A 10,245-nucleotide genomic window follows, 5' to 3' on the forward strand; every position below is an offset into this window, starting at 1 on the left:
ACTACCGAGAATCGATGACTTATTTGATCAACTACAAGGCTCGTTTGTTTATTCAAAGATTGACTTACGTTCCGGGTATCATCAAATGCGGGTGAAAGAAGATGATATTCCAAAGACTGCTTTCAGAACACGTTACGGTCATTACGAGTTTATGGTCATGCCGTTTGGTTTAACTAATGCACCAGCTGTGTTCATGGACCTTATGAACCGAGTGTGTGGACCATACCTTGACAAGTTTGTCATTGTTTTCATTGATGACATACTTATTTACTCAAAGAATGACCAAGAACACGGTGAACATTTGAGAAAGGTGTTAGAAGTATTGAGGAAGGAAGAATTGTACGCTAAGTTTTCAAAGTGTGCATTTTGGTTGGAAGAAGTTCAATTCCTCGGTCACATAGTGAACAAAGAAGGTATTAAGGTGGATCCGGCAAAGATAGAAACTGTTGAAAAGTGGGAAACCCCGAAAACTCCGAAACACATACGACAGTTTTTAGGACTAGCTGGTTACTACAGAAGGTTCATCCAAGACTTTTCCAGAATAGCAAAACCCTTGACTTCATTAACGCATAAAGGGAAGAAATTTGAATGGAATGATGAACAAGAGAAAGCGTTTCAGTTATTGAAGAAAAAGCTAACTACGGCACCTATATTGTCATTGCCTGAAGGGAATGATGATTTTGTGATTTATTGTGATGCATCAAAGCAAGGTCTCGGTTGTGTATTAATGCAACGAACGAAGGTGATTGCTTATGCGTCTAGACAATTGAAGATTCATGAACAAAATTATACGACACATGATTTGGAATTAGGCGCGGTTGTTTTTGCATTAAAGACTTGGAGGCACTACTTATATGGGGTCAAAAGTATTATATATACCGACCACAAAAGTCTTCAACACATATTTAATCAGAAACAACTGAATATGAGGCAGCGTAGGTGGATTGAATTATTGAATGATTACGATTTTGAGATTCGTTACCACCCGGGGAAGGCAAATGTGGTAGCCGATGCCTTGAGCAGGAAGGATAGAGAACCCATTCGAGTAAAATCTATGAATATAATGATTCATAATAACATTACTACTCAAATAAAGGAGGCGCAACAAGGAGTTTTAAAAGAGGGAAATTTAAAGGATGAAATACCCAAAGGATCGGAGAAGCATCTTAATATTCGGGAAGACGGAACCCGGTATAGGGCTGAAAGGATTTGGGTACCAAAATTTGGAGATATGAGAGAAATGGTACTTAGAGAAGCTCATAAAACCAGATACTCAATACATCCTGGAACGGGGAAGATGTACAAGGATCTCAAGAAACATTTTTGGTGGCTGGGTATGAAAGCCGATGTTGCTAAATACGTAGGAGAATGTTTGACGTGTTCTAAGGTCAAAGCTGAGCATCAGAAACCATCAGGTCTACTTCAACAACCCGAAATCCCGGAATGGAAATGGGAAAACATTACCATGGATTTCATCACTAAATTGCCAAGGACTGCAAGTGGTTTTGATACTATTTGGGTAATAGTTGATCGTCTCACCAAATCAGCACACTTCCTACCAATAAGAGAAGATGACAAGATGGAGAAGTTAGCACGACTGTATTTGAAGGAAGTCGTCTCCAGACATGGAATACCAATCTCTATTATCTCTGATAGGGATGGCAGATTTATTTCAAGATTCTGGCAGACATTACAGCAAGCATTAGGAACTCGTCTAGACATGAGTACTGCCTATCATCCACAAACTGATGGGCAGAGCGAAAGGACGATACAAACGCTTGAAGACATGCTACGAGCATGTGTTATTGATTTCGGAAACAGTTGGGATCGACATCTACCGTTAGCAGAATTTTCCTACAACAACAGCTACCATTCAAGCATTGAGATGGCGCCGTTTGAAGCACTTTATGGTAGAAAGTGCAGGTCTCCGATTTGTTGGAGTGAGGTGGGGGATAGACAGATTACGGGTCCGGAGATTATACAAGAAACTACCGAGAAGATCATCCAAATTCAACAACGGTTGAAAACCGCCCAAAGTCGACAAAAGAGCTACGCTGACATTAAAAGAAAAGATATAGAATTTGAAATTGGAGAGATGGTCATGCTTAAAGTTTCACCTTGGAAAGGCGTTGTTCGATTTGGTCAACGAGGGAAATTAAATCCAAGGTATATTGGACCATTCAAGATTATTGATCGTGTCGGACCAGTAGCTTACCGACTTGAGTTACCTCAACAACTAGCGGCTGTACATAACACTTTCCACGTCTCGAATTTGAAGAAATGTTTTGCTAAAGAAGATCTCACTATTCCGTTAGATGAAATTCAAATCAACGAAAAACTCCAATTCATCGAAGAACCCGTCGAAATAATGGATCGTGAGGTTAAAAGACTTAAGCAAAACAAGATACCAATTGTTAAGGTTCGATGGAATGCTCGTAGAGGACCCGAGTTCACCTGGGAGCGTGAAGATCAGATGAAGAAGAAATACCCGCATCTATTTCCAGAAGATTCGTCAACACCTTCAACAGCTTAAAATTTCGGGACGAAATTTATTTAACGGGTAGGTACTGTAGTGACCCGAACTTTTCCATGTTTATATATATTAATTGAGATTGATGTTTACATGATTAAATGTTTCCAACATGTTAAGCAATCAAACTTGTTAAGACTTGATTAATTGAAATAGGTTTCATATAGACAATTGACCACCCAAGTTGACCGGTGATTCACGAACGTTAAAACTTGTAAAAAAACTATATGATGACATATATATGGTTATATATATAGTTAACATGATATTATGATAAGTAAACATATCATTAATTATATTAACAATGAACTACATATGTAAAAACAAGACTACTAACTTAATGATTTTGAAACGAGACATATATGTAACGTTTATCGTTGTAACGACATTTAATGTATATATATCATATTAAGAGATATTCGTACATCATAATATCATGATAATATAATAATTTAAAATCTCTTTTGATATTATAAACATTGGGTTAACAACATTTAACAAGATCGTTAACCTAAAGGTTTCAAAACAACACTTACATGTAACGACTAACGATGACTTAACGACTCAGTTAAAATGTATATACATGTAGTGTTTTAATATGTATTTATACACTTTTGAAAGACTTCAATACACTTATCAAAATACTTCTACTTAACAAAAATGCTTACAATTACATTCTCGTTCAGTTTCATCAACAATTCTACTCGTATGCACCCGTATTCGTACTCGTACAATACACAGCTTTTAGATGTATGTACTATTGGTATATACACTCCAATGATCAGCTCTTAGCAGCCCATGTGAGTCACCTAACACATGTGGGAACCATCATTTGGCAACTAGCATGAAATATCTCATAAGATTACAAAAATATGAGTAATCATTCATGACTTATTTACATGAAAACAAAATTACATATCCTTTATATCTAATCCATACACCAACGACCAAAAACACCTACAAACACTTTCATTCTTCAATTTTCTTCATCTAATTGAACTCTCTCAAGTTCTATCTTCAAGTTCTAAGTGTTCTTCATAAATTCCAAAAGTTCTAGTTTCATAAAATCAAGAATACTTTCAAGTTTGCTAGCTCACTTCCAATCTTGTAAGGTGATCATCCAACCTCAAGAAATCTTTGTTTCTTACAGTAGGTTATCATTCTAATACAAGGTAATAATCATATTCAAACTTTGGTTCAATTTCTATAACTATAACAATCTTATTTCAAGTGATGATCTTACTTGAACTTGTTTTCGTGTCATGATTTTGCTTCAAGAACTTTGAGCCATCCAAGGATCCATTGAAGCTAGATCCATTTTTCTCTTTTCCAGTAGGTTCATCCAAGGAACTTAAGGTAGTAATGATGTTCATAACATCATTCGATTCATACATATAAAGCTATCTTATTCGAAGGTTTAAACTTGTAATCACTAGAACATAGTTTAGTTAATTCTAAACTTGTTCGCAAACAAAAGTTAATCCTTCTAACTTGACTTTTAAAATCAACTAAACACATGTTATATATCTATATGATATGCTAACTTAATGATTTAAAACCTGGAAACACGAAAAACACCGTAAAACCGGATTTACGCCGTCGTAGTAACACCGCGGGCTGTTTTGGGTTAGTTAATTAAAAACTATGATAAACTTTGATTTAAAAGTTGTTATTCTGAGAAAATGATTTTTATTATGAACATGAAACTATATCCAAAAATTATGGTTAAACTCAAAGTGGAAGTATGTTTTCTAAAATGGTCATCTAGACGTCGTTCTTTCGACTGAAATGACTACCTTTACAAAAACGACTTGTAACTTATTTTTCCGACTATAAACCTATACTTTTTTTGTTTAGATTCATAAAATAGAGTTCAATATGAAACCATAGCAATTTGATTCACTCAAAACGGATTTAAAATGAAGAAGTTATGGGTAAAACAAGATTGGATAATTTTTCTCATTTTAGCTACGTGAAAATTGGTAACAAATCTATTCCAACCATAACTTAATCAACTTGTATTATATATTATGTAATCTTGAGATACCATAGACACGTATACAATGTTTCGACCTATCATGTCGACACATCTATATATATTTCGGAACAACCATAGACACTCTATATGTGAATGTTGGAGTTAGCTATACAGGGTTGAGGTTGATTCCAAAATATATATAGTTTGAGTTGTGATCAATACTGAGATACGTATACACTGGGTCGTGGATTGATTCAAGATAATATTTATCGATTTATTTCTGTACATCTAACTGTGGACAACTAGTTGTAGGTTACTAACGAGGACAGCTGACTTAATAAACTTAAAACATCAAAATATATTAAAAGTGTTGTAAATATATTTTGAACATACTTTGATATATATGTATATATTGTTATAGGTTCGTGAATCAACCAGTGGCCAAGTCTTACTTCCCGACGAAGTAAAAAATCTGTGAAAGTGAGTTATAGTCCCACTTTTAAAATCTAATATTTTTGGGATGAGAATACATGCAGGTTTTATAAATGATTTACAAAATAGACACAAGTACGTGAAACTACATTCTATGGTTGAATTATCGAAATCGAATATGCCCCTTTTTATTAAGTCTGGTAATCTAAGAATTAGGGAACAGACACCCTAATTGACGCGAATTCTAAAGATAGATCTATTGGGCCTAACAAACCCCATCCAAAGTACCGGATGCTTTAGTACTTCGAAATTTATATCATATCCGAAGGGTGTCCCGGAATGATGGGGATATTCTTATATATGCATCTTGTTATTGTCGGTTACCAGGTGTTCACCATATGAATGATTTTTATCTCTATGTATGGGATGTGTATTGAAATATGAAATCTTGTGGTCTATTGTTACGATTTGATATATATAGGTTAAACCTATAACTCACCAACATTTTTGTTGACGTTTTAAGCATGTTTATTCTCAGGTGATTATTAAGAGCTTCCGCTGTCGCATACTTAAATAAGGACAAGATTTGGAGTCCATGCTTGTATGATATTGTGTAAAAACTGCATTCAAGAAACTTATTTTGTTGTAACATATTTGTATTGTAAACCATTATGTAATGGTCGTGTGTAAACAGGATATTTTAGATTATCATTATTTGATAATCTACGTAAAGCTTTTTAAACCTTTATTGATGAAATAAAGGTTATGGTTTGTTTAAAAATGAATGCAGTCTTTGAAAAACGTCTCATATAGAGGTCAAAACCTCGCAACGAAATCAATTAATATGGAACGTTTTTAGTCAATAAGAACGGGACATTTCAACAACAACACCAACAGTACCATTACCACCACCAACAACATCCGCACCGCAAGCCTCAACATCACAATATGTACCTTGAACATCAACGTCATACGCATCGTAGTTACCAAGAAATACCATCAACAATAACCGATGAAGTATTAACTTATTTCCCCTGAAGAAATTTTATGTATATTTAATATATATGAATTTTGAAATCAAAATAAATCTTTTCGTACTAAGCTATTACGTGTGAATCTTAACTGGTAGGTACTACTCGATTAATTCATAATACTAATATGCAATGATGTACATCCTTCCTTAACAACTTAACTATTGTTAACTACAATCTCTGTTTCAACTTAATGAATTTCATTTCATAATAAACCAAGTGTATTATTCAATTACATAATTGATTTTACATTTTCATTTTCGATGTACTCGAAACTTTCCAGAAAACATCATCTGTGCCTTGTAAGGTTCACAAAGATTCCACAAGCATCAACATCCTTCACCGAGAAATAAGAATAAATAATGGAGTATCGATTACATTAGCGAAATACTCCGCAAAGATTATGTAATCTTTAATGTTTTAGAGATTAATCATTTCTAAGTCAAGTCGAAAATCAAATGAGCTTAATATGATATTAACTCATTAAATCTGTATTAGATTTGAAAAAAAAAAAAATATACATACATATATTTTCATAAAGACGGTAAAAAAAAAAAAATTCTTTTGTACAAAGTATTAATTGTGAAATCTTTAACGGGTAGGTACTACTTGAGAAATATTTAAGTTCACAATTAATATGTTACACTGTACATTCTTTAATTTTGATTCAAAAATCATTAACTATACTCACTATCTTCACAATGATATACAATCATTTCATACAAATTCAATCACATATTCTGATATCGACGGATCAGAATCCAAGCCATAACTCTGAACCGGTGACATCATTCTTAGATCTCTACATCTTTCAAAGCTATACTTTGACTTCAAAACTATGCAAGATCCTTTAGCATTGTTTTTACCTAAAATAACCTTGCAATTCCTTTTCAAAGTATCCAGTATTATCAACCATTCAACCAGTCAACGACGACCTTTCAGACTTGTAATTTTGGCATATACGTTTTCGTTACTGGGGAACCTTTCATGTTCCACCACATTAGCAGTAAATTTACCAACAACTTCATTGATCTTTGACCTTCCGAAAAATCTTTATACTCATTGAAAACGTATCATGTACTCATCCACATCTTGTAACGGCAATTGCCATACCAACTATCGAGAATTAGCAATCAGTATTTTGAAATCTTGTAGCACGTCTACGCCAATAGTTATATGTGTACATATAACGTCTACCTCCTGGACTTACATACTTCGAATGTGAAGTTTCCAAAAAACACCCCAAACTACGAAACTAGTTCTCCGAATTTTGGAAAAATGTTGATGAAGCAGCAAAAACTGTAAACGACCTTAACAGTCAAAAGTTTGATGATAAAGAATAGTATGGTGGTAAAGCTGAGAAAAAGAAAAAGTTTGGAACTGGAAAACGGATTGAGCAAAGTATGAAAGAGGCTGTGGATAAATCACAAGGACGAAACCTGTCTTCATAGAATCCAAATGATTCAGTATCTGCTGAAGCCATTAACGAATACCTTGCTTCTGAATCTAAACCCTTGTGAATAATATTCTTCATCATCCTCTGATATTAGAAATTCTAAGATATCATCGTATCTTTCATTATAAATATCCTCCATATTTCTGGAGATAATTTCATAATCATTCTTATCGAAAATCAATTTTCTCTTTACGATATCTGTGTTACACCATAAAAGAAACTATTTTAGTTTCTAAATTCTGAAACTTTCAAGTTTAAAATATAATTGTTTTGAAGTAATGTTGGGAATTGAAGCATGAGTTAATATAATATAATGACACTTGATCAACGTGATTATATTACAGTAAGTCATTCTGACTTTCTAATAGAACACGATAAAGGTTCACATATCATAATCTCATCATGAACCATGTTACATAACTCTTTCATTCTATATAATCTCTAAAAATATCAAGAAAATATTTTCTTAATGATTCGGTCTTTTTCGAGGTATTCTGGTAATTTGACAAGTCAGATTGTGCTATTACCATTTCTTTCTTAGAACATTAGTTATGTTCATCTGAAACTTCATACCTACGAATTCTGGACCATTATCCGCTTGACTTAAGGTCGGGAAGAGAAAACAAAAGCATGAAGCTCCGAAATATAATTGAGAATATAAAGCCCGATAACAACCCCGAAATTACAAACCGTGTATATCAATGCGTATAGCAATATAAAGACACGGGAGAATGAAAAACACTATAACCCCAAGGTAATAGTAGAAGAAAATAACTTCCTCTGGTGGCAGATAAAAAAGAAGAATGAAGGATACGATAGCCAGGAAAATATCAAGAATAAGAACTGGATTAAGCATTTTCACAATCTATTGGGATGTATGAAATAATAAAGAAGATTATAGGAGTGTTGAAAATAAATGAAACGGAAGAGGTCAATTTATAGCAAAATATCGGACGCAGCAATAGAGGCAGGTTACGCATTTAATCAAAGAAAATCCTAATTTCCGCAAATTCCGAAAAATCAAATCTTATTTAAATTATGAAGATTTTCTATTCCTTAAAATTCGGAAATCAATCGTTACTACATCAAGAGATAAGACGCATCTCTATTCTCCATTTCACTTGATTACGATAACTTCTCTCATACGCTTCGAGTAATTGGATTATTTTATCCATATTATTCAAACATAGATAAAACTCTATTATCAACTCATATTCTTCATTAAAACATTTTTATTGTTAGCCATGACGACCTCACTCAAATTTCGGGACGAAATTTCTTTAACGGGTAGGTACTGTGATGACCCGGAAATTTCTGATCAAATTTAAACTTAATCTTTGTATGATCAACATTTCTGACGCGATAAGCAAAGTCTGTAAAACTGAATCTCAAAATTTTAGAACTGTTTCATGTATTAAATTACATTTGACTGCTCTCAACGATTCATGAACAATTATATGTATGTGTATATATATATGTACAAGTAAAAACGACTTTCCTACAGTAAAACACTATTTGCTACAGTAAAACACTATTTGCTACAGTAACCCGTATTTTGCTACAGCGCTACAGTGAAAATGAGTTTCTTTGCTACAGTAAAACACTATTTGCTACTGTAGCAGGCCACATACTATAAAAGCTCGATCTGGTCTCGAGTTTCTTTTCTAATTTATTCCTCCTTATTATTATTATTATTATTATTATTATTATTATTATTATTATTATTATTATTATTATTATTATTATTATTATTATTAAGATAAGATTAATATTATTATTATTAATCTTATTATAATATTATTATTAGTATTATATATACATAAAATACTACAACGAGGTTATGAGCGTGTCACATTCAAAATGGGTTTTTGAGCGGGATAGAGCTAAGGAAATTATGGGTTATTGCCAAAGAGGTTACGGGTAATGTTCGAGGGTATATTTATGAATCAAATCTAGTGTTTATCATCTCTGTTGCGTCTACATACTTTTCTACAATATTGAATCTCAATATTAATACGTAAGCATTTATATTTTATATTTTATAAATTAATAGTGTATACATACTAGTGCTCGAGTGTATATATTTATACATGATTGTACGCTAAATTTTGTCGTTAAACAGTTATGATGAATCACGAAGTAAATACATATATTACTGATAAAAGGTATATGATATGCATGTTTTTGGAAAGCTGGCGAAAAATCAATAACTTTTCATTTAGAAATCGTGTAATTTCGATGAACGGATTAAAAGATATGAGCAACTGAATTATGATTGAAGTTAATTGAAATTGCTTTTGAATCTACAATTAAGATTTAAACAACTTGTTTACGAGATTGATAAATTAGATTTTTGAATATTACCAACCGAGTAAATGAATCCTTATATAAGGTACGTCTCGTTTTGTTAAACTATTGTCAAAATTGACTTTTTGAAACAACATTGGATAACTTTTGTATGTCAATATCGAGCATTAGGATTGTGATACACTATGACCTGACCTAGCTTGATAGACATTTATTAACCAACATATGTTCTCTAGGTTGAGATCTACGGTTATTTGGTAATCTGTGTTTCGATCACATTTTGGTGAACGACTTTATATGCTGCTAAGGTGAGTTTCATTGATCCCTTTTTAATTGCTTTTGCAATATATATTTTTGGGCTGAGAATACATGCACTTTATTTAAAACGCAATGGATACAAGTACATACTAAATTCTACACTGAGTTTGAACCGAAAATCCCTTAGCTTTGGTAACTGTTAACTGCCAGTTATAAGAACTGGTGGGCGTGAGTAGTAGTATATGGATCCATA

The sequence above is a fragment of the Rutidosis leptorrhynchoides genome, chromosome 7 (genome assembly GCF_046630445.1).
Source record: "Rutidosis leptorrhynchoides isolate AG116_Rl617_1_P2 chromosome 7, CSIRO_AGI_Rlap_v1, whole genome shotgun sequence".
Taxonomy (NCBI): domain Eukaryota; kingdom Viridiplantae; phylum Streptophyta; class Magnoliopsida; order Asterales; family Asteraceae; genus Rutidosis; species Rutidosis leptorrhynchoides.